This window comes from Boleophthalmus pectinirostris, unplaced genomic scaffold (assembly GCF_026225935.1).
Source record: "Boleophthalmus pectinirostris isolate CB_2022bp ecotype Guang Dong unplaced genomic scaffold, ASM2622593v1 HiC_scaffold_21, whole genome shotgun sequence".
Lineage (NCBI taxonomy): Eukaryota > Metazoa > Chordata > Actinopteri > Gobiiformes > Gobiidae > Boleophthalmus > Boleophthalmus pectinirostris.
Window position 1 is genome coordinate 15146086 of NW_026571175.1, and position 23801 is coordinate 15169886.

The following is a 23801-nucleotide window of genomic DNA, read 5'->3' on the forward strand; positions in this document are numbered from 1 at the left end:
TGATGGGGTTTAAGTTGAGTTAATATCTTAATAGCTTCCCAAAAGACCTTTATCCTTAAATGATCCTTCCAGTAAGCCATATTCTCACCAGGTTCATTTACCTTAAAATAGTTGGGCGTTTGGCATCAGTGGGGTTCAAATCAAAATTATATTTAATACTTAGTGCTAATATTTTCATTTGTCATTTCTAGTTCATTTGTTACTATAATTTAACATCAATTTAGGTGGGTTTCTATAGATTTTCAGATTGAGTATTTTTCAGATTGTGATATCAGTGGCAAATATTAGTTATGAGCTAGAGCAGCAAATCAAATATCAGGAATTGGTATCAGCTGATGAAGCAAGACATCCACATTGCATTACAGAAAATATTAAAAAAAATTCTAACTTTTTGCTAATTAGTCAATCTAAAGTGGAATACCTTAGTACCACTGTTAGTCATGGGGATTATAGCATCCATCAGGGCAGAATGAGCACACTGTGATGTCAGATGAGAGAAATTTGAGTCATGCGATGTCTTCACAAATGTTGAGGAGAGGCGCTGGTTGCCAAGACAGTGTGCTGATGTGTAAAGCTGTTTAAAGGGTGACACATCGGGAGTGGGATCCTCATGGATGAACATGTCATTCCCGATGGGCAGTTTCTCAAGCGAGGGAGGTTATAGGCAAGTTTTTACAAGTTGTTGGCTGTGATTTACCCCATGTTGTTAAATAGTACGTAAGAAAGACATAACTGGGAAAAAAGATTGGGTAATTTTGTTTTGGTTAACCTTTGCTCTTTTAGTTGCCAGTAACACAACTCAACTGAAGTGAACATGACTTAATATATACTGTGCATTTTTATCATTATCTTTTATTTTATTTTGAAGAAAGCCCATAAAATTTAACAGCACATTCTTGTGAATCATAATTTAGTGTCACATTTTCAAATATTCTCAGTCTTAACAGAATTAGGATTGATAAAATGAAAGCTATTTTCTACTAAGTGTACTAAGTGCAATAGAATTTTCTTTACGAGATTTGAAACCTGTTCCCCTTCTCTTTATCTGGCCTTTTTTCAGGCTCAGGATATACTCTCTGGTCTTCTTCTGTCAGGCCAAAACTTGCACCCTGCCAGACAGCTGTAATGTAGATAGCATCTAGTGGTGATTTGTGAGAATACAGCTTCTCTTTTTTTTCTTAATCTTTTAGTTGAGATCACTTTAGCATGTGAGATTCCACTTCATTCTTCAGTGTTATATATCTTTTGTATTTGGTCACACTTTGTTCATAAGTCTGGATATCACCAACCAACAAGACAAGCACAAAACAAACTGCAACTGTGTAGTCTATCCCGAGAAGGCATTTTGCATAGTCAGAGTCAGTCAAGGCTCCAGTCGTCATGGCATTAGTCCTCAGGTATTCACTCGGGCTGTCCACTGATCCCAATGCTTAGAGTGGCTTTACAATGGCTTAAATGGAAAGAATGGGAGCTAAATAGTAAAACCTGACTTGTGTTATGTAAGCCATCAATCAGCCCTCCGTCCCCTGGGGCTGCACAGAAGCTTTGTCAAGACTAATGAAATGAAGTCGCATTCAATCTGTTTGCAACCACTGTCAGTGACAAATAGTACACTTAGGGATCAGCAGCTTGGAGGAACTCTTCAGTAACTAATTGAATAATATGTTTTGTCAATTTTATTATTTATATTTATGATTAGCATGCATGCATGCATGGTTTGACTCTTACGACCTCAGTAGGCTATAATTGCTTCCCGAGGTCATACAGTCCCTGACAAAAGTCTTGTCGCTTATCCATTTTGTAGAAACAAAAGCTTATAACCTGACTTTAAATTAATCGATTGGTTTTAGAAATGTCTCATGAAAGCTAAAACCCTCCCAAATTATGCTCAATATACTAAAATAAATTTGCTTCACTGAAGAAAGATTGATCATTTAATGAACACAGAAAGGTCAGATTTTGGCAAGACAAAAGTCTTGTCACATTGTCATATGATGCACCCAATCCTAGATTACAGCCTCATCTGTGATCAGTTACTGATCAGTCAGTTAGTGTTTGTGTATAAAAAGAACCTCAGCACACCAGACCTTCACATCAACTGCAACTTGACCTCTGACAACATGCCTAAGATCCACCCTGAGACCAAAGCGTTAATTATCAATAGGCTGAAGACCAGATCCACTTCTGAGGTGGCTGACACCTTCAATGTGTCTCAGCGTCAAGTACAAAGAATAAGAAAAAGATCTGAAATGACTGGAGATGTTTTTGACAAGCTCAGGTCCGGCAGACCCCACAAGACAACTGCTCAGGAGGACCGTTTGTTGATTTAAAAATCCAAGGCCCCTTTTCCACTGCAGCAGACTCCACCAGGCCTGGTCACCTCAAGTCCCTGTGTCAACCAGAACAGTTTGTAGAATTCTGTCTCGAAATGGCCTCCATGGTCGAATCAGTGCACAGAAACCAGCACTAAACAAAAGGCAATTAAAAAAACGTGTGGCATTTGCCAAGGCCCACAGCCTGCTTAAAAGGATGGACACTGGAAAAGTGGTAGAAGGTGGATTTCTCAGATGAATCCTCGGTTGAATTACATCACAGCCACCACAAATATTGCAGGAGACCTACTGGAGCCCGCATGGATCCAAGATTCACCCAGAAAACAGTTAAGTTTGGTATTGGAAAAATCATGGTCTGTGGTTCCATCCAGTATGGGGTTGTGCGAGACATTTGCAGGGTGGAAGGTAATATCAATAGCCTAAAATATCAAGAAGTATTAGCTCCTCTTACATTCCCAACCATAAAGGGGGTCAAATTTTGCAGCAGGATGGCGCTCCATCGCATACTTCTGTCTCTACATCAAAGTTTTTCAAAGCGAAGAAGATCAAGGTGCTCCAGGACTGGCCAGCCCAGTCACCAGACATGAACATCATTGAGCAAGTCTGGGGTAGAATGAAAGAAGAAGCATCAAAGGCAAAACCAAAGAATCTTGATGAACTCTGGGAGGCATGTAAGACGCTTTCTTTGCTATTCCTGATGACTTCATTAACAAATTGTATGAATCATTGTCGAACCGCATGGATGGTCCTTCAAGCTCATGGAAGTCATACAAGATATTAAATATGGATCTCACAGCACCATTACTTCATTCACTGACATTATGCAACATATTTTTGTATTTGAAGTAAATTATTTGTTCAATTTTCTGTAGGCGACAAAACTTTTGTCCTGACCTTTCTGTGTTCATTAATTCATCAATCTTTCTTCAGTGAAGTAAATTTATTTTAGTATATTGAGCATAATTTGGGAGGGTTTTAGCTTTCATATGAGACATTCCTAAAACCAATAAATTAATTTAAAGTCAGTTTATAAGCTTTTGTTTCTACAAAGTGGATAAGCGACAAGACTTTTGTCAGGGACTGTATTTTGCCATCAGCAAGTTGTGAGTCTTAAGTTGATTTGGCCACATTGTATATCAGATTTCCACTATAACTAAATCCTGCCATTTAGTTTTGGCTTGTGATTACTCAAAATGTCTGAATAAATGTATATCATTACAGGTACAGCAAGGTAAGGCAAGGGTTGCTATGTTTACTTCTCATTATATAGCTTTGCTCACATTTTTAAAGGTGCTGTACCTGATTTTTACTGTCTTCAAATGTGAAAAACACAACTAGTTTATTTAACAGTTTGCACAGGGTTAAAGTTATTCCAACAACTAGCAAGCTTACAGTGCTCTTCTTGATTTTTGAAAGATAAAACACAGACAGCGGTCTCATACTAATTCAACACAAAAACAAACAAAAACAAAACTATGCAGCTGAGTGGCTTCACAGCAAGAAGTTTCAGGGTTCAATCCCCTAGTGACTTGGGCCTTTTTGTGTGGAGTTTACATGTTCTCCCTGTGTCTAGATGGCTTTCCTCATGGCACTCCAGTTTCCCCCATCAGACCAAAACATGCACCACAGGTAAAATCCTCCAGCTAAGCTAGTCCTGACCAAGCCTAGCAACAAGATCACAGAGATAGGTCCTGGGTGCGCCACCGCTGCCCCAGTGCTCCTGAGGAGAGATGCCCCAACGACACTGAAGGATGAGTCAGATGATACAGAGGTCAAATTTCCCTACTGGGACAAGTACATTTATTCTTTCTTCTCCAATAAGTCTTTCCTGGGGTAAAACAAATTTTGCTCTGCTACAAAAATTGGGTAATGCCAATTTAAATGGTTTGCTGTCTTCAAATTTATTCTTGTAACATTTCATGGATTTACAATTCTATGATGGATGCCAGTATTTTATTCTACATACACGTTGGTATTCTTCTCCTGTTCCATTTACAAACAAATTCTAAAATGCCTTGAGAAAATTGAGGATCTAACATAATAGACTCACCTCTAGGATTTGAACATTGCACATAATTTCATGGTCAGTGGCCTCAGTCACCAGTTGTTGCCAGTGGGCCACCACTTACCTGTCAGCACCACTTTACCTCACATCCAACACAAATGATTTCCCAAAATGCATCTTAACCATTCGACTCCTTGCGTGACTGTCATGCCACCATGCACATATAGAATGAGCAAATTCCCATCAGCTTAAATGGCCATGTTCCAATTCTTAGAGTAGTCCAGGGCTAAATCGCTCCGACAGTCAAAATGAAGCGCACACTGGTGACAACTCAATGACTTGCAAATCATTTCTCCCCCTCTCTCATTATATATATATATATATATATATATATATATATATATATATATTCCATACCATGTCCTGTACGTGTTACCTAGCAGTGTTTACGCCCTGAGCAGTGTTCCTAAGACCATTACAGATGAGAGTTAAGGTTAGCATTTGTGCCAGTCAACGCACACACTTCTGCCCCTCCGCACCGCTGACTTCTTTGGATGTAGGTCTTGGCCGGTCCGTATATATGCTGAGGATTACAATAAAGGGCAAGTGTATGTGTTGACGCCCTGAGCACTGTCTGTAAGGCTCGCAGTATGTGCCTAATGTGTGGTCACAGTTGGCTGAAGCCTGTCCATGTTGCCGCGTCGCCATGGGGGTTCGGAGGAGGACGACGACTCTGCCGCCACTCGCTTGTTTAATGCGCTCTGACCCAGAAACTTGCGCTCTGACCTCTTTAGCTTCTTCTTATCAGAAGTGTCCCTCCCTCTCTCTCTCACTCCCTCCCACCCCTGCTCACCTCGTCCTGTAGTGGCCTCTATCACTCTGTCCTCTTGTGACGTGACATTACAGTGTCCGCAGTCCCCTGGAAAAACCTGTCTCCCTGAATCATTCACTCCTTCACTTTGCACGTATATTTTTTCTTAGCACCTTGGCTATAAGTCCGATCTAATTGCATCTAAGTTTTCATTTAGTCCCATGACCTGTATCCCTGACTAGGCGTTGGCCTGGGTGCTTCAAGTCCAGCTCCAGTTTTACTTGTGAATTTGTGTACTTCTTTCTTCATTTATGTATGTATGTATTTTTTTTATTTTAAATTACATTTTCTTCCACTTATTTATCAAATCAACACATTTTTTGAGTTCACTCCTAATGCTTCTGCCCGTAGGTTTATTAGTTTGTAGTGTTTTTTTGTTGTTGTTGTTGTTTGTTTTGTTACCAGTTACCCCTCCACTTAACCTGGCCTTTGTTCAGGCCAAAGCTGGCACACTATCAGATAGATGCAATGTAGATAGCATCTAGTGGTGAAGTGTGAGAAAGCAACATGATCAGCTTGGCCAGTCTAGTTACAGATGGTACCTTTAAATAGTATACGTATTTGTTATCCCAGGCTACTTATAGACTTATTCACAGTGAGAGAATAAACTCAAGTAAGTGCTTGTACAATGTTTTACTCTTGTAGGAGTCTAGTATGGTGTCTGAACGACACTGAGTAGTAAAATGTTATTAAACGTTTCTCAAGTAAATGTAACTGAGGAGTACTGAGTATAACCCTGTTTATAAATGAGAAATGAAACACACATTGAGGATAAGCATTACAAACCCATTGACCTCTTCATACAATCTGAATTCTCCTGAGTAATAACAGGATCAACATATAGGCATGGTGCACTGTCTTAATGGAAAATGAGAATCTTGTCATGTCTCCGTCCCAGATTCATGTCTAAATTACATATAAATCTAAACAAACATGAATCTCCATTGTCATAAAAAAGTTGACATAATTGAAAACCTAACAAAGGGTCCATGTATGTGCTCCTTTTGCCAACTCTGCCCACATGCTCTCAGCCTCGCACGGCTGCCCTCCCTCACCCCTGCCTCTGTTATTATGACTTATATAAGCTGTGTTACTGTTGCTGTTTGACCTCTCGCTGTGGTGACAGTTTGTGCTGTGAGAACGGCGCCCGGTCCTATTTAATCAGTCTCAAAAAAAGCAGAAAAGTGTGTGCGTGTATGTGTAGACTAAGAGTATAGAAGTGAAAAGCCTGCTAGAGTACTCAACCGGAGCAAACATGACTTAAAACTTTGGGTTGAAAGGACTACAGCTGCAGGGGAAGGAATGATGTTTTAAAAGAAACACAAGAGCATGTCAATTAAAATAAAAAGTAGTTGGGAGCAGCATGCAACTTTCGAAAAATGCCCTAAGTCAAAAAAAGTTATAGTGTTAGAAAGTCTTTCACTTAGAGGTTCTATACTGTGCATAATTCTGGCTTTTGGAACTATTTTGGGCACCTTAGCAGAGTTTGTTTTCTTGTCTACTTGTCCACATTTAAGTGAATGAGGCTTATTAGTGTATTTACTATGCAGTTCAGTGTGAATGCATATGAATCTTGATTTTCCAATAATGGTCTAACATGATTTCATGTTTTTGGATCTGAAATGCTTTTAATGCACTAATCAGGCACCTTATTTTATTTAGCTACAAAGCAAGTAATGCTAAATCTCTAGTAAGCCGGTAAATTACTGTAGAATGGAAAGCTTTTATGTCAACTTTGTGAATAGTCTTTTAATGTCGGCAAAGTCTGTTTTAACAATCATCATGGTATGTGACATATAAGCTGGTGCTGCAATATATGTTCACAAAATGACATCCCTGAGAAGGCAGTTTTTTACTGTACTGAAAGTTGGCAAAAGGAGAAATTCAATTTGTCAACTGGGCAAAAGTTTATTTGGTCGAATACGTACACTGAAAGTTGTTGCTAGGGGACCCCCTCCCCCATGTTCTTCTGGGGCCCCTGCTTTAATCACCACTGCACCTTAGCTTTGTTATTTTTTTGTTGGATGCCCTAAATAATGATGCCTCTTGGATATTATCCAAAATCATATTCAACAACATGAAATACCAGCAGTGGACGGTAGAACTGCATTTGCTAGCACACTGAAAATTTTAATAGTTTGTATGAAGCTAAAGCTATTTTAAAGATGTTATAACATTATGGGTTTAAACTTCAGAAAGTCACTTTGGCATAAAAAATTCCATAGATATTTGTACGTATAGCAGTCAACCAAGCCCTGGGGTTTCAAAATGGCCGCTCATTCAAGTCAATGTGCCAAGCTCAGTGGCGCATGATTCCAGATTAGCCTAGCTGGGCTATGTACTTCCGGTGGCTCTGGGCTGACTGAGCATGTGCAGTAATGCTCTTTTTTCCTGCGGGAACACACAAATGCACACGAGCGCACGCACAGACCGCCGGCTTATGTATCACATGATCGCTTTGACCAATCGGAGCAAGAAGAGCCAGAGCAGAGTGGAGCCAGAGCTAACGAGCTAAACTTTTTTTTTTTTAAGACAACTGAAGGGTTTTGGGCTCAGAAAAAGTTTATGGTCTAAAAATAGGTAAAAATCGCCAACATATCCAACATTTTTGAAAGTTGTAGGTGCCCTGTCGGCCGAACACGGGCAGTTTGTAATTACATTGCGCCCTACCAGAAAAATCCTCTCTCAGCCCATGGGATTTTTTCTGCTGAAGTTCCAGTGATTGGCCACTACATCAACTGGAAGCAGCTACAAGCAGCAATACCCTATCCAGTTATTTTAATAGGTCCATGCAGTCAAGTTGTAAAATTGCATGGATTCTCAGACCAATCACAGAACCTCATTGTGGTTTGGGCAGAAGCCAAAGGTGAAACGCCCAAACAAACCAAAACAAATATAGTGATGACAACAAATTTTTTTTTAAGCTAGTTTAGCAAAAAATAAATAAATTTTAATGAAAAATGGTGCTGAAGAAGAAGCTTTGCACATTTTGCACACAAGGAAGTTATCTGTGCTTTTTCTCTCAACTCGATGTAACAAAAGTGATTTTTTTTCAGCTTGTTCCACTGTAGTGACACTTTGACCAATTGGATTCAAATATTTGTCATGACGATTCACCTTTTCACAGTTGCTTGCAGTGAAATACGTTGCAGATTGATAAATGTGTAGAACTCAATTCAGAGGACACACAACCTGCCTTGAGTCAGGTTAGTCAAATTGTACTCACTCAAAGAATTTTTTCAAAGAATGCAGAAATCTTTAAATTAATTTAAAGTTGGCAAATTGACAAATGATAGAAAAACCTAAAGGGACGAAAAAGTTTGAAGGACTTCTTTATTTCCATCCATAGGGCAAAGGTCTTGTTGAATAGCGGAATTAATATGTAAATGACTCAATCTGCCGCGGTGGTTTTTAATTCTCATACCTGACAGCCTATGGAGAATTTTACAGCCGCTCTAAATCTCTCTACCTATGCTATATTTTTCAGGGAAGCTCTATGGAGGAAAACTGCCATGGAATTTACTCTTTGCATTTGCTGGAAGTCCATGTATTAAATATATTGTACATGATGAAAAAGAATTAAGTGAAAGAATGTGTGAAATAGTGTTGCTCGATTAAAGAATGCATGTTCAGTACTACTGGGTTTTAAAAACATTGCAGGAAGTATGAATGCATTTTTGTTAGTTTTGGGACATTGTAGGTTTAGCTCAAAAACAACCACACAAGTTATGGAAGTGAATTGTCTTCATTTACTTTCTTTACACTTTTTTGCTTTGCTTTTAATCAAGTTGAAATGCTCATAAAATGTACCTGTTCTGATTTTTTTTTCCTATTAATTTATTTTAGTTTATTTTATTTCAAGTTTCTGTGATCTGGCACATTTACTTAAGAGCCTTGTTATAAAGGCTATATGCTTTCTCATTTTACTGCTCAAATTGTGCAGGAAAGTGTTAGCCTGTTTCATCACCCAGTTTCACTTTGTGGAAACTGTCTTACCTCACAGCATTAGGATACATTTGCTCGACAGTAGGCGGGTACATTTTAATTTAACCACTCGCTGCTATTTGGTCGTGACGTATGTAATGCACCAAATCCTGTAGGAAGAAGGGCAATAACATCTTTCCCCTTGATAAAATTCACCAAACATTCTCTTTGTTCCAGCTTTAAATCCTCGATCTTGGGAATCATTGCCAGCACAGAATGTTTGGCTTCGTCTACATTCATCTTGATCGCTTTGTTTACTGTTCCACAAAAGGGACTCAGACAGACGCTTGAGTTTGACGCCATGGCTTCACAGCTCTTCACTAATTGGCAGGTGCATGGTCTACAACTTCCGGGATTCTTGCAAACCGTCTAATGTATTCTGATTCCTGACCTAGTCGCTGGAGAGAAATGAAATTGAGCAGAAGCACTAGGTGGCGCCAGACTGGCTAGGAAAATGTAGCATTAGCGGACTTTGTTTGAACTTGTTACAAACTGCTTTTGTTTTTGCAGCGCCACCAGATGCAGGCTTAGTGCCATCTACTGGTGCTTTTTAGATGTCATCATTAACTAAGCCACAAGGTAATATTTGTCCCCACAATATTTTGACATATACGTTGTGGCATACAGAGCATTAAAAAAAGTTCAGAAAATAAATGCCCTTTAAACTTCAAGGTCAGATACATGCTATTGAACATTGAAAAGGTCTCACAACATTATAAAATAAACAAACAATAATGCTGTGTCTGGCATCTACTCCTAAAAATAGGCTTGGACATTGACTGTTTTTCCTGTACACTTTCATCAGCTGTTTCTTATAAGTTAGTAAACCGACCAACTAACAGAATAAAACATCCAACCAAATAAATCCAGCACACTGAAAAGCATTTGTTTAAAATTAACTTTGTAACTTAGTTTTAATCATTAGCTCCAAAACTCCCAGTTTCCCTTAAATTGTTTATCTTATGTAAATAGTCATTGGAGGCTGGTTTAATGCACATGACGGTGTATGTGTGATCATGTCAACATGTGTTTTGTCTTCACTGCGGACCCCCTGTCTGGACAATCTTAAATGCCACTCCCCGTGCGCGCTGTGTTGGAAATGTTACGCAACTTTACTGTGTCCGCTCGGCACTCTGGTGTCAACAAAGCCTGCTGGCTGTGGGTCTGTCCGCGGCAGCATGTTGTTTTTGTTATTTGCTCCTCTGTCCCTCTTCTCCCTGTGATTACTGACTACATTAGCAAGTTAATTATATGGCCTGACATGTACCGCTTGGTGAGAGAATGAGATGAGGGGCGAAAATTGCAATCTTGCATAGTTATGATGAGCAGGTTGCAATAATATTAAAGGTGCATTGTGTAACTTTTCTGGTGGAGGGTCAGTCAGACAGTATGGGTCAGATCTGTGGAGAGGCAACCCTGCTCACAATCAGAATGCCTGTTTTTCTAGGTATTTTTGAGCTATAAAACCACCTGTAACTGAATAAATGTAAGGTGCAGCTGTTAAATAGTCATACTGTGGAACATTCCAGCAAAGCACGTAATGGACCCTCCTCCAGAAAAGTTATGCAATGCACCTTTTAATGTAAATCAGTTAAGCCAAATGTGAATATTATGTTTGAAATAAGTATTATTATATTTTATTTACAATACATTTTATACACATTATAATAGTCCACAGATTAACCCCTTTAATCTCAGGACTATTATATTGTGTATAAAATGTAAAACATATTATGTAACATACATATTATGTAAACTAAACTTTTTATGAACTTGTGTTTGTGTTGTCACACCATAAACTTACTTGTATATTGATTGATTCCTGCATGTTTGAATGTTCCTTCACTGTCCTTTTCAAGGTGTGAGTGCTCAAAAATGTCTGTTTTCACCTATAACCTATCTGCACCCAATCGAGGTGACTTCAACATCCGCCTTGTGTAGGGAATTAAAGCTGGTCTGGCTTAAGGAGCTAATGTAAGTGAAATGCTGCTAATGCTGTTAATGCTTGTTCACTGACAACAACATCAACCTAAACACTCAGTGCAGTATATTACAGTATTTAGATTACAGTATATGGCTGCATTTTCAAAGGTTGTCTTTAGACAGTAAACCATCAACAGTGCAAGTGGTCATGATGTTATGGCATTCTGAATCATAATTGGCCCATATTACTTATGTTCTGTGTCTTATAATGTTTCCTCATCATAAACATACCTGGAGTTGTGTTTTGTTTCATTCAAACACACAAACCCTGCATTTTTAGGCTGAGATCTTCCCTCATACGGAAAACACTTGTGATGTCATGCGCTCCACCGTTTTTTAAACTCCTTACACACTAGAATCACTGATGATTTTGCATAATATAGGACCTGTAAGTGTATATATATATATTTTTTTATAAATCATAATCAATACTCAACACAACTACCAAAATTACTTTATATACTACCTGTACTTGACCCAGGACTACACCTCTGCTGTGTCATTGCAACTGCCCTGATCCCAGATTTGTGTCCAGGTCGAGGATTGCACTGTCTGCTTTTTTTTTTTTTTTTTCCAAGAGTCCTAGTTCAGTTTAACTTCATGCTGTTTATAGCCGTGTTACCACTGGCCTGGTTGTTGGGTTCTTGTGCACTGAGTTCACCTCTCTATCCCCCCCACCCCCTCACCCCGCCTCCTCTCTCTCTTTCTCTCTCTTTCTCTCTCTCTCTCTCTCTGCCTGGATGAGTCACTGCTGGATAATCAGGCCCAGAGCTTTACGAGGATAACTCAAGCTCAACATACAGACACGCTCTAACCACCATCACCATCCCTTCACACAACTAGGGAGAGAGAGAGAATGAAAGGGAGAGAGAGAAAAAGAAAAAGAAAGAGAGAGAGAGGATAGATATGGAGTTGCCGCAGGTCATAAGAAACTGACTTGAAATGTGCATCTATTTTCTAAGGCTTAAATTGTCTTAAATAGTGGGTTGGCGTTTCCTAAAATGGATTGGATTATGAAGTTAAGAAGCAATAAAGCGATTCTCCCTCTTCAAAGTATTTCCAAAGCTGTAGCTAAGTCATAAGCATTCAACTGTAAAGCGCTAATCCCTATCATATGCAGTAATGATACGATGAGTTTAATTATTATCCGAATATTAGTCATATTTGGAAGTATGGAGTAGCTTTATGAGATATTTTAATAAGTGTATCGTTTAAATTATAGCTCTATTATTAAAAGTTTTACTAGAACTAAAGTGTAATTATGTTTTAGTCCATACCAAATGTGGTCTAACAAGCATGGATTGAGTTCAGAAAACAGCTTAATCCTCATCCTAATTAACTACATTGGCTCCATTTGGATATTGAAACATTCCACAAAAATATTTATTTCCTGATTTGTTCCAAGTTTGATGTAAAACAAAAAACTACGATAGGCTAATAATTGCAGGCAGCCTAATGTTGTTTTTAGAAAGTAGAGTTTGATAAATTAATGCAAATGTAATAACACTATAATATATGCAAGATATATTTGTGTGTTTGGTGAATTTTGGATGCCTCTTGAGGTGGTGAGGATTTTACTACTGAAAACACTTGAGACCGAAGCATCCATCTTTTACCCAACAATCTACAATGCAGGTCTTCTGGGAACATCTTTAGATGAAACTTTGAGGAGCCTTATACTTATACACTTTATAAAGTTATAGTACACTTGAGTCCCCATAGGAAAATTTGGCCTCTGTATTTGACCCATCCCTTAGTGCCACTGGAGCAACCTGTCAGGAGCAGTGTACCCTGGGACCTACAGATCTTGAGCCAGGTTTGACCAGGAGTACCTCAGCTAGAAAATGTTGGGTTGATGAAAAAAAACCTAGCCTAATTCATCAGCCGGTTTCACTTCGTAGAAACCGTCTGACCTCGCAGCATTAGAATTCATTTGCTCGATAGTAGGCGGGTACTTTTTCATTTAACCCATCGCTGCTATTTGACTATGGTATGTAATTTGTAATTTGGCTATTGCTATGTAATGCGCCAATAATGGGGCTAACTGGTATATTTTCCCAAATCCCGTAGGAAGAATAAAATTCCTTGATAAATTTCACTAAACTTTCTCTTTGTTCTGTCTTTAAATCCTCAATCTCGGGACTCATGGCCAACACAAAATGTATGGCGTCTAGTGTATTTTGATTCCTGATCTAGTCACTGGAGAGAAATGAAATTGAGCGGAGGCACTAGGTGGCACCAGCCTGGCTAGAAAACCCATCCAAATAGGAGAAATGTGCAAAAACCAAAGAGGTATTCCCTGGAGTCGAACCTTACTATGGGGTAGAGCCCACTGCCCACTATGCTCATGTTGGGAATCTGCCCTGTACCTGAACCATGGGTGAGGGTGCTTCAGTTGGAAATTAGTCCACTTAGTCCATTCTCTCTAATGTGGCACCATGTCCTGGATAGTCCAATGGTTTTCAACAAACCACATGCTTGGACAAGCATAGGCAGTTTTAGAACCACACTGTTGCCAGCCACCAGGAGGAGTTGGAAGTAAAGAATATGTCATCTATGCCCATATTTTGATTCTGTGTAGTACCAGCTTGTGACCCAGCATCCAGCCCAATTTGAGCACATTATATGTTATTATCAGTGCTAATAAAAGTTAGACTGCAGCTATAAATCAAAGTTGACATTATTGTAACTAAAATTATTGAGCAAATTTTACAAGATATGTGAAAATATTACAGTAAATCCCTTTTAAAACTTTTAGTGAACCTCGACTATAAAAGGTGAACAAACTAATCCAGAGTAAGATTAAGCTAACTTTTAACATTCTACTTCTCCATTTGCTTTCTGTATGCGAGCGTGCCTATGCATAAATCCTACTTCTTCTCTTTATATTTATGTATGTATGATGGTGCCTCTCCCATGCTGTTGCTAGCATAGGTCAGTGGGTGCAGTAAAGTTGGCACATCAGGGTTTTCCCCGGGTTAGTGCCAAGGCCAGTGCCCGGGATAATTATGGTATTATTGCGTATGTGTGTGTGTATGTGTTTATATTACCAGCACACTTCCTCACCATTCCCCTCACATTCCCGCTCAGTGCTGCAGCTAAAGCCAGTGGTGCCATCTGTCATTGGTTTCATAAGGGAAGAGTTTATTATGCAAATGAGTCTGAATGGCTAGGGAAAGTTAAGGGCAATGGAAATCGTGTTGCTGTGTTGTCAAGTGCGCAGTGCAAAGTCAGGCATTAATTTGACCTCTTCCTGGCAGAGTTAGTGGGTTGTGGTTTTAACGCGGTGACTAGGCTTGTGTGAACTGGAAAGCAGCGTGTATGCCACCACCATCAGTTCCCGTTTGACTGGAATAATGGCACAGAGGAGCACTAGGAAATGCCAAGGCTTAAGTCAAGCCAAAGTGGCATTTGGTGTTCAGTGGTGGGAAGAGCATGCCATCCAAAATGACCCACAGAGATGGAAGTTTAATTATTATCTGGGATGAAGTGAAAGTGAATATACAGTTTATTTCGTGTTGGTTAGGCAAGCTAGCAAGCTGGTGATTTGGTGGCTAACTCGAGAAAAGAACTGGGTGACCGCATGTTCCAATGCTATTTAACCAAGACTGACTTGAGTTATGGTTCATACCAGGTCACAAACCTTTTGCATCCATCCCAACGAAGGGTAAATGGACAGATCATTAATCCTAGTTAGACAGTTAAACCCACAATTCCTAACAAAGATTAAAGCCATATTTTAAGCATTCAATAGTTCTGGGGGCGACCTGCTTGCTTTCATAGATATGTAATTGCTTTGCCTCATATGACATGACAATGGAAACAAGCAGTACAAGCAGCATATATAATACTATATAACATTAGGTTACGTGTTTGACCTGTGGAGAGGTGACCCCCGCTAGAAGGCATGTTTTTGAAGGTATTTTTTCAGCAATAAAAACACTCATAATTAAATAAGTGACGGATATGTTAACTGTCAAACTGTGGAACATTCCAAACTGGAGGTGTACACACCCCCTGAAAAGTTTCTCAATGACCTATTTAAGATCTTTTTTTCCCCTCATATCTACACAGGAGTGTAGTAGTTCTTCAGGGCACTATACTAGTATGTGTTAGTCAACCTTTTTCTGTTCTACCAAATGATTGTGCGTATGTGACTTGTATGTAAATGTCAACAAAATGAGACTTCTTAAAACTGTAATATTATGTTAAAAGTAGACTTCTAAAGTTCCATGCCAGCGGGAACAGCTTGGCTCAGTCAGATGACACATTAAAGCCACAGTCTGGAGCATTCTCTACCTCCGGCTGTTACATCTCATCCAGTTTGCTGTCGCTCTGAGCTGTGTTTCTTATGCCCACCTTCTGGTCATGACACTGTCCTTTCTGTGACCCGGTCTCTGGAAATTTCAATTGAAAAAGTCAAATCTTAATTGTGTTGCATCCATTTATTCATACTGAAAGCATTTGTTATATTTCTGAAGTCATGCAAAGAGGAAAATTGAAGGACAGTTCCAAGTTTTCCTGTGAAGAGGTTAAAAGATTATTGGCACTTTTTAAAATATATTTTTCCATTCAATAGTGTTTTGAATTGGTTGTAACCTTGTTTTTCTTCACTTTTGTAATTCTGGGTCCTTTGAGTGACTCCTTGTGTTTTGAGCTGCCACGTTCATTGGGATTAATCTGGCGATGTTCAAGGGCAGGAGAAACAATTCCTTTTTATGCTCATGAATCTTTTCAGTCAGAGCTTGTCACCTGTGAGCAAACATTCTATTATTTTTGCTGTTCTGCGTGTGCATTCAACATTTCATTTTAATTAGTAAATGCTAAGGGTGCGCAACTGTCAACTTGATGCTGTTTGAATTTAGAGGTTTAGTACCAGGAAAAATAAGTTGACATGTTTTTACTTGTGTAATTTGCCCAATGTGAAGCATTACAAGTAATGCAACAAAAATCTATGAGTCAACTTACAAAATATTAAAACTTTGGTGCATTGTGGAAGGAGTGACATCCACTTACTTCATGATGTTATTGCTTTGACTGGAATGTTGCACTATATGGCACTAAACAGGTTTATTTATTATTAATACATTTCATGCGTCATTCCACAGATGTGACGTGTCACTTGGACCGGCATTACCAACTTGCCTCCTTGAAGATAACAAAACTACCTCTTATCCTGAAATGTTCCACAGTACAGCATTCATACTCTGAACATTTCAGGCAAAACAGTAGCATCTCCATGGAGACAAGCAGGTGGCAGACCTGCCACCAGAGACTTTCATAAAATGGAAAGTAAACCATAAAAATGTCCAAATAATTTTATTTGTATTGTAAAACTTAATTTTCTCAACTTGTCCCCCAAGGCTCTCTTCATTTTAACAACTTGGCCATTTTATTACCTCCACCCCTAGTTTTTACAGTGTAATTATGCAGATCCAACAGGGTGCTAATGGCAAGAGCACAGCATCATGGAGGATGTGGCTAACTTTGAGGAGTTCTTCCTGTAAGAAGTTGTGAGAGGTCGGCATGACAAATCCTGACCACAGTGGGCCTTTGGGTGCTACAAACAGGGCATGTGCCTCCGGGTGGAAGCCATAAATCTCAATGACTCCTCAACCAGCTGACTATTTTGTCTCTATACTTGAACTTTGTAATTTAACTAATGCTCTATTTACAATGCAAGTATATATTTTTTCCATTTGTGATTGCTAGCAGATGCTGCGTACTTGTCATTAACTGACCAGCTGCGTCGAAATGGAATCAATTGTGCTGAATGTGACTTTTGTTCTTAATGTAATGTGTGGGTTTTGCAGAGGACCTCTCATTGTCGAGCTAAACAACATAATGAGCAAGACTGTATGTACCAGATGTTTGCTAATGTAATCACCAACTCATTCCAACTCAAGCAAGCCATGTGTACAATTTCAGTTCACAGACGGTAAGAGCGATCCGGTTTCAGGCGTCCAAATGGGGACACCTTAAAATATCTGGTTTTATACAAGCGATTTGTCATTTGGGCTTTTGAGAAATTAGGTCCAGACTCCTTTAAAAGGGCAAGTAAAAGACATGGGGAATAAAATGGCTCATAAAGTGCAAAGCTTTCGGTTCAGCTGAGGTATCTGCCCCTCAGTGTGGGAAAGTTATAATAACGTTGATTACTGAGATTCCCAACTGTAAACAACTGTATGCAAAGACTGTATAATTATTAGGCCCCTAACTTCCACTTGCTGGGTTTCAGATAACATCACAAGGCCAATATTATTTAAAGCAGGTGAGGGGCAGCTAAAATTAATGCCATTAAGATGCAGATTTTTTTGTGAATTCAAGGGTGTAATAGAGGATCTTAGATTTTAGATATAGCTTATGAAAATACCACATAATCAATATGGAAATCTGGACATCATCATTCTACAATCTTAAAAAAATAAAATTTAAATAAATAAATAATACCAATTTAATGACCATAAAAACATACTTTAAAAATAGTCAAAATGTTCACCAGGCATGTTTACAGTTTTACTCTTATGCACTAGTTCAGGTTGACTTTTATTTGCCAATATCCTAATTTTGAAGTTTCCAAAAGTGTGTTATTAAAACGTGGAAGAAGTACAAACCAACTATACAATATTTGCTAGTTGGCCATCAAGTAATATCAAGTTGGCACAGTTTATTAGAATGCTTAGTTTGTCTTAACACTTTTTTTTACTCCTAGGTTACTCCTTATGCAGTAGAATATATTATAGAATATATTCACTGATATATTAGTTGTGACTGATATTTTTTGTTTCAAATACCAACTATCTTTTTATGACTGTTGACATTTAACTGCAATTGACTCTGATGTATTGAGTAATGTACTGTGACATATAAAATATTTCCATAGTACCTGAAACTTATAAGCTTGAACTGCTTGTAGAAGAGGCTTTTAAGAAACACTCTTAAAATAATAAGGTGGCGAAGAATGCACTTGACGGGTGCTTGATTCATTCACTATCATTATCATGTGTTTTAAAATGCCATTATTTATCTACAGAGCCACACTTGAGTCAAGGAAGAAAGCCTCTGTTTATGAGTCTGAGTCTAGGTCAATGTATTTATATGGATAATTGGTTTTCCCACACATTTTTATAACCATTCAGATTAGGGGTAGGTGGCACATAAAAAATTAATAAAACTGATAATAAAAAATATATATGGCATTTGAGCCAGATGTAGTTTGTAGCATTATATAAGTTATTAAAACATAATTAAAGATATCAGTTCCACCTGAATGTTCACCTTTCACTGTGATTGATTAAATCCACCTGTCAATCAGTCAGTGGCTAGTATGAAGGATACTGACCCATAGGAAAAGTGGGTGGGCTACATTTTCTGATGGTTCTTCCTATGTATTTGTGCAAAATTTGCCCCAGTATTGATTTAAAATATAAGTATGTAAGCTGTCTGACAATCAGGAAGTTTACAGTTAGCATGCTAGTTGTTATTTTTACCTTGATGGCAAAAGTTTACTATGGCTTCTGAATTTTGTGAAAAGCGCTAATAAACTCATTATGGTGAATAGATAACATGTCTTGGATGAATTAGGATACTCTGAAAAGGTAACTCACTTACAAGTTTGGACCAATGCAAACCATTTCAGATGAACTACTTCTGTTTTTCTCAGACAATAAAAATCAGGTACAGCACATTTAAACAGAAACACAGTGAATCATGATTTGCCTATATCAGGACAGTAGCTCTAGCCAGTCTATGCAAGTACCTCTGGACTTGAGGAACCCTGTATGCTCTCCAACGTCTTGCAATATTAAGCTTACCAGAAATGAGCCTTTGTATTAAAAATTGAGATACATCCTCTATAATGTTTAACCTCTGAATTTTGACATTTCTACTGGTGACTGAAACAAATCCTGTGCCCCCTGAGCCAGAGAGTTTTGTCAGAGGAGCCAGTGCCACTCTCACACACCCAGAGCCATATTGCACATAAATTAAACAACAAACATCAAACCGGGACATGAACCACTGAACTTAAAATACTCGTATGTCTCCTGTGTGCTAGGATTAAAGGCATTAAAGTGCATATGACAGGTTTTTGTGTTTTTTCTAATTATTACTTGGTTTGGAGGGATAATACCTGTGCTAAATATTTATCAGTTTTACATCAGTTAAGTGGCAGTTTGTTTGAAAAAAGTAAAGAAAAAAGGTGGAGGGTCTGTCAAATGCTTTTCTCCATGGAGCTGTTATCGCTTTGTCTGAAATGTTTCACTGTATGGTATTAAACCTTTCTATCATCATGGAGACCAAACCAGACCAAGTTACAGGTCAGATCTGTGGAGAAGAAACACCTTCTCACAGTCAGTATTTTTTACCTATAAAACTATAAAATGTAATAAATATGCACTGAAAAAATGGTCTGAGAGGGGTTGCTCAAATTGCAAAAACTAATTTGACAACAATAACATGACTTTACTTTTCTCTGTCCAGCATGCTTAAATCTAGAATGTCGTCATTGTTAAAACATGTTTGTGGTGTTTTATTTGAAATTAGAGTTAATGTCAGGACTGTTTCCATGAAACAAATTGTTTTTGACTGTCCATCTACAAGAGTGTGACAGTTGTACTAAGATTTGAATGTGTTTATTCCAGACTCATCCACAAACAAACAGTGATGTCCAGAGCTCTGCTGGAGCTGTGGGGAAGTTCATGAATGTTATAGTTGATGTTTCAGAAAAAAGGAGGATGTTTGAGAACCAACAAAACACAGACCACAGATGAACAAAGTAAGTAACTCAACTAAAATGATTTTAAAAGAATTTTTCAAAATGAACTTCCCATTGAAACAGTTATTGTGTTTCTACAGGGTGATTTGGCACTAGGAGACTTTATACCAGATGCCCTACCTGTTACTGCATTTAGAGGAAGAAAAACAGCACATGGTGAGTTTTGTTTGTACTGTACAGTTCTAATGTTCTTGTGATTCTGTTCTGGTCCGTTATTGTAGTAATAATTGCTATAAGTGTATTTAAACATGTACAACAGAGTAGATCATCAGAGTGTGATCATCATGTGTTATTCGTGTGTCCACAGGCAGAGACCAGAGCTTCTTCACTGGAATAAATCTTCACACTGTCCAGCTCCAAACTGTGTATCTCTGTACTTGTGCTCTCTGTGTGTTTGATTCTGTTTAAGACAATACAGAACTGTGGAAAACTAAAGACTGTTTTTGTATTCTTTTACAGAATTAGATCAATTAAATTCAATTATACATACTTATACATTTCACGATAAGGTAACATAAGATAAATATGCATATTCAGCAAGATTTTATCAAATTTCATCAACGTGAAAAAGTTCTGTTCATGTTCTGAGAAAAATATGTGTAGAGGGGATCGAAATAAGTTTCAAAGCCTAAACATAATTTTATCGCATGCAACCGCTTTCCATAACTTTTTTACGCAAATCCAGCAACCTTTTTTTTTTTCAGTGTAAGGTAGGGTTATTTAAGGTTATACTGTGTAACATTCTAAGTAGAGCAATATGCATATTCATAGAAACATGCAGGTGACAGACCCTCCACTAGAAAAGTTACACAATGCACATTTAAACTTTCATTTAACAAAATAAAAGTGTTTTTAATTATTTGTATTAGTGTAATCATAAGTAAGTGTGCAACTTAGACACGTTTTGGCCTTTCTTAACAATATGATTCCTAACAGTGATGGAATTATGCTGCTGCCTGTGTCCAACCAGGAAATAAAATTAAATACAAGCTGTTGTGTGTGTGTGTGAAATCTAATATAATTGCAATATGTTTTTGTGAGAAGGTCCTATATTAAAACAAAACTGAGGTGGAAAAGAGTGTTTTCAGTTTGAGAGAAGCACTCAGCCTAAATGTGTAGTCTTTGTGTGTTAAACACGTGTGAATGAACAAAACACAACTCCAGGTATGTTTGTGATAACAGATCAGAAAACAGTGTAATATAGGCCATTTAAATCCAAATATGGTTTAAGAATCTCTGTAGGATTTTTATTTTTTTACCCATCATCCCTTGGGGCTCTCTCCCTCTCTCTATCCTCCATTTTTTAGCCTCTGCGGGAGGTGGAGCGCTCAACAGGCCTGTAATTGCGGTAAACATGGAAATGCAATATTCACACCAGGACTGGGGCGGCTAAGCTTAATGGACAACTTCTGTCATCTATCTGGCACGCGCCTCCGTTTGGTCTGATCTTTTAGGACGGGCCACTGCAGGGGGCCAAAATGGACAGCTCATCAACAGGTCTTTTTTTCCTTGACAGAAAGAAAGCAGGCTAATTTCAGATAAGAGGAAGTGCATAGAGGGAAGCCGTAGGGATTATAATGAGAAATAATTATGGGAGAAAAAAAGGGAGGATTGACAATATGACAATAAGATAATCATGCAATTGAAAAGCATTAGCGCTGGCACAATAGGGCATTTTACATACAAATGAACTGAACAAGAAATGGAGATGTGTTTGAGTACTGAGTCAATTTTGCACTACTTTTCAAAAGTGGCCTTCATCTGCTTGTCTCCATGGAGATGTTATTGCTTTGCGTGCAATGTTCAACAGTATGGCATTAAACTTCTTCCAACTTGCATTTATAAATTTACTAGAATTTTATTGCTCCAAACAATGCCTTGAAAACTATGCATTCTTACTGTTAGTGGGGTCGCCTCTTCACAGATATGACGTGTAACTTGGCGTGGAAGCAACATCTTATTTCAGTGGATAGATATATTTCATTCTATACTGTGGAACATTCCAGGTAGAACAATAAAATCTTAGCAGTTAGTAGACCATCCCCCCCTTAATTGCTATGGCGACAAAGGACCATTGCCATATCTTAAAAAGACACATGAATAGGCCCCTCACCTCCATCATATATGTATAAATGCATCTTAAATTCACAGTTTATCCAAACATTATTTAAACGTAACATTTTCCGTTAGCTCAAACCCACAACAGTTTAAAAATTGTTTATTTACATAATCCCGTCACGCCACATGTTTTTCCTACACGTTATACAATCAGATTAATTTTGGATTTTGAGCACTTATCATTTAATCCACTACTAAAAAAGCAACAACAATGCACTTTAGGGCATGTGAAACCGTGCCAAAATTTCACTTTTAGACAGATTGAGATTTACAGTATTTAATCGTCGCAGTAAAAATATTATTGAAATTGTACTTGTGAAAATGACAAATGCTAAATGTGTAATCTGCTTGGGAGTTCTTTGTGATGAATATTTGAATAACCATGTTTTTATTGTATTATTGCTATGTACCCATCACTCTAACTCCTATTCATCTCTTCATTTTTGTTTTTCCCTAACATGAAAGTGGGAAGTGGGTCTGCCTCCTTCTTTGTTGACAAGCCGTACATCTTTGTGGCATGCTGTGCTTTTTAGGGACGCACACGGAGAACTCATCTGTCTTTTTTGCTCATTTTGTAGTTAATAGGCTGTTTGGGTTTGTATGTTGATTTAATTAGCGTGCTTATTTGGGCATAAGTCTTTTGTAGAACACATTAGTTTCACAACAGCAAGTTTCCCATTTTACCTGAATAGAGTTTGAAGTCATGTGCTAATGTGATGTCTGTTCTGACAGAAGTTGAGTCATTAATTACTTTTTTTGCATTCTCAATTAAAAAATCTTGAATATATTTGTGCGTTATTTTCTTTTATTTTGTTGGTAGTAGTACTAATGGAACGCAGACACAGGGGGTAAGGTTAGTTAAGTGTCTTGCCAAGGACACAACAATTAACCTGAGGGAGCTGGGGTCACACTAGCAACCTGTGATGTTCATGTCAAGAACGGGATTTGAACTGTCAACCTTCACATCAGTGGGCAAAGACTCTACCACCTGAGCTACCGTACTTGCACTTTAGTTTTTTACATAACAACTTATTTATTATGTATTAATGAAAACTTCTCAATAGGCCTTTTTCACAACAGCCGGAAGTGCCGCGATGTAGGGTAAACGTCACTTATGTTAATGCTTTTCTATGGCAAAATATCTGTGGAAATGTCTTGAGTATTTTTACACCAGCTTCATAAATCTGCCCCATCACCATAATGTTAGTTTTGCTCAGGAGTAGTTCACTAATGCTAGTCGTTGTTCACCTTTACGTTTTCGTCTTTCTTACCTTGGTAGTTGTGGATAAATTCTTCATGGACAGAATATGTCCTTTGTCGACCTTGTTGGATGAAGATTTGGTGATGGGGCAGATTTATGAAGCTGTTGGAAAATACACAAGACATTTCCACAGATATTTTGCCATAGAAAAACATTAACGTGAGTGACGTTAACCCTACATCGCAGCACTTCCAGACATTTTGAAAAAGGTCTATAAAAAGGTCTAATTTTATATCTAAAACTTTTTTTCTTTTTTTTTTTGCATCCAACTTTTCCTTACGTGCGCAGTGGCTGGTAGGCAGAAAGCCAGTGGGGTCGCTTGTTTGTGTTGACAGTTGTAAACAGTTGACAGTATGTCTGTCATGAGATAACTCAACTTATTTTGAAGTAGGTTTTGCATTTAATTGTTTTGACATGACTTCACCATCTTACTCTAAGTCACTGAATGTTAAGGATCAAAAACGTTACTG

General features: G+C 38.2%; 1 long non-coding RNA gene across 1 annotated transcript in view; it reads left to right on the forward strand.

Annotated features, from left to right (window-relative positions):
* LOC129410158 (uncharacterized) overlaps positions 1–20109 on the forward strand; it is a 42514-nt gene extending 22405 nt beyond the window's left edge. Inside the window, exons 2-3 of the long non-coding RNA XR_008632747.1 lie at positions 19819–19952; positions 20033–20109. This is a non-coding gene — a long non-coding RNA (uncharacterized LOC129410158). The remainder of the gene's footprint in view (positions 1–19818; positions 19953–20032) is intronic.
* Positions 20110–23801: the final 3692 nt, after the last annotated feature.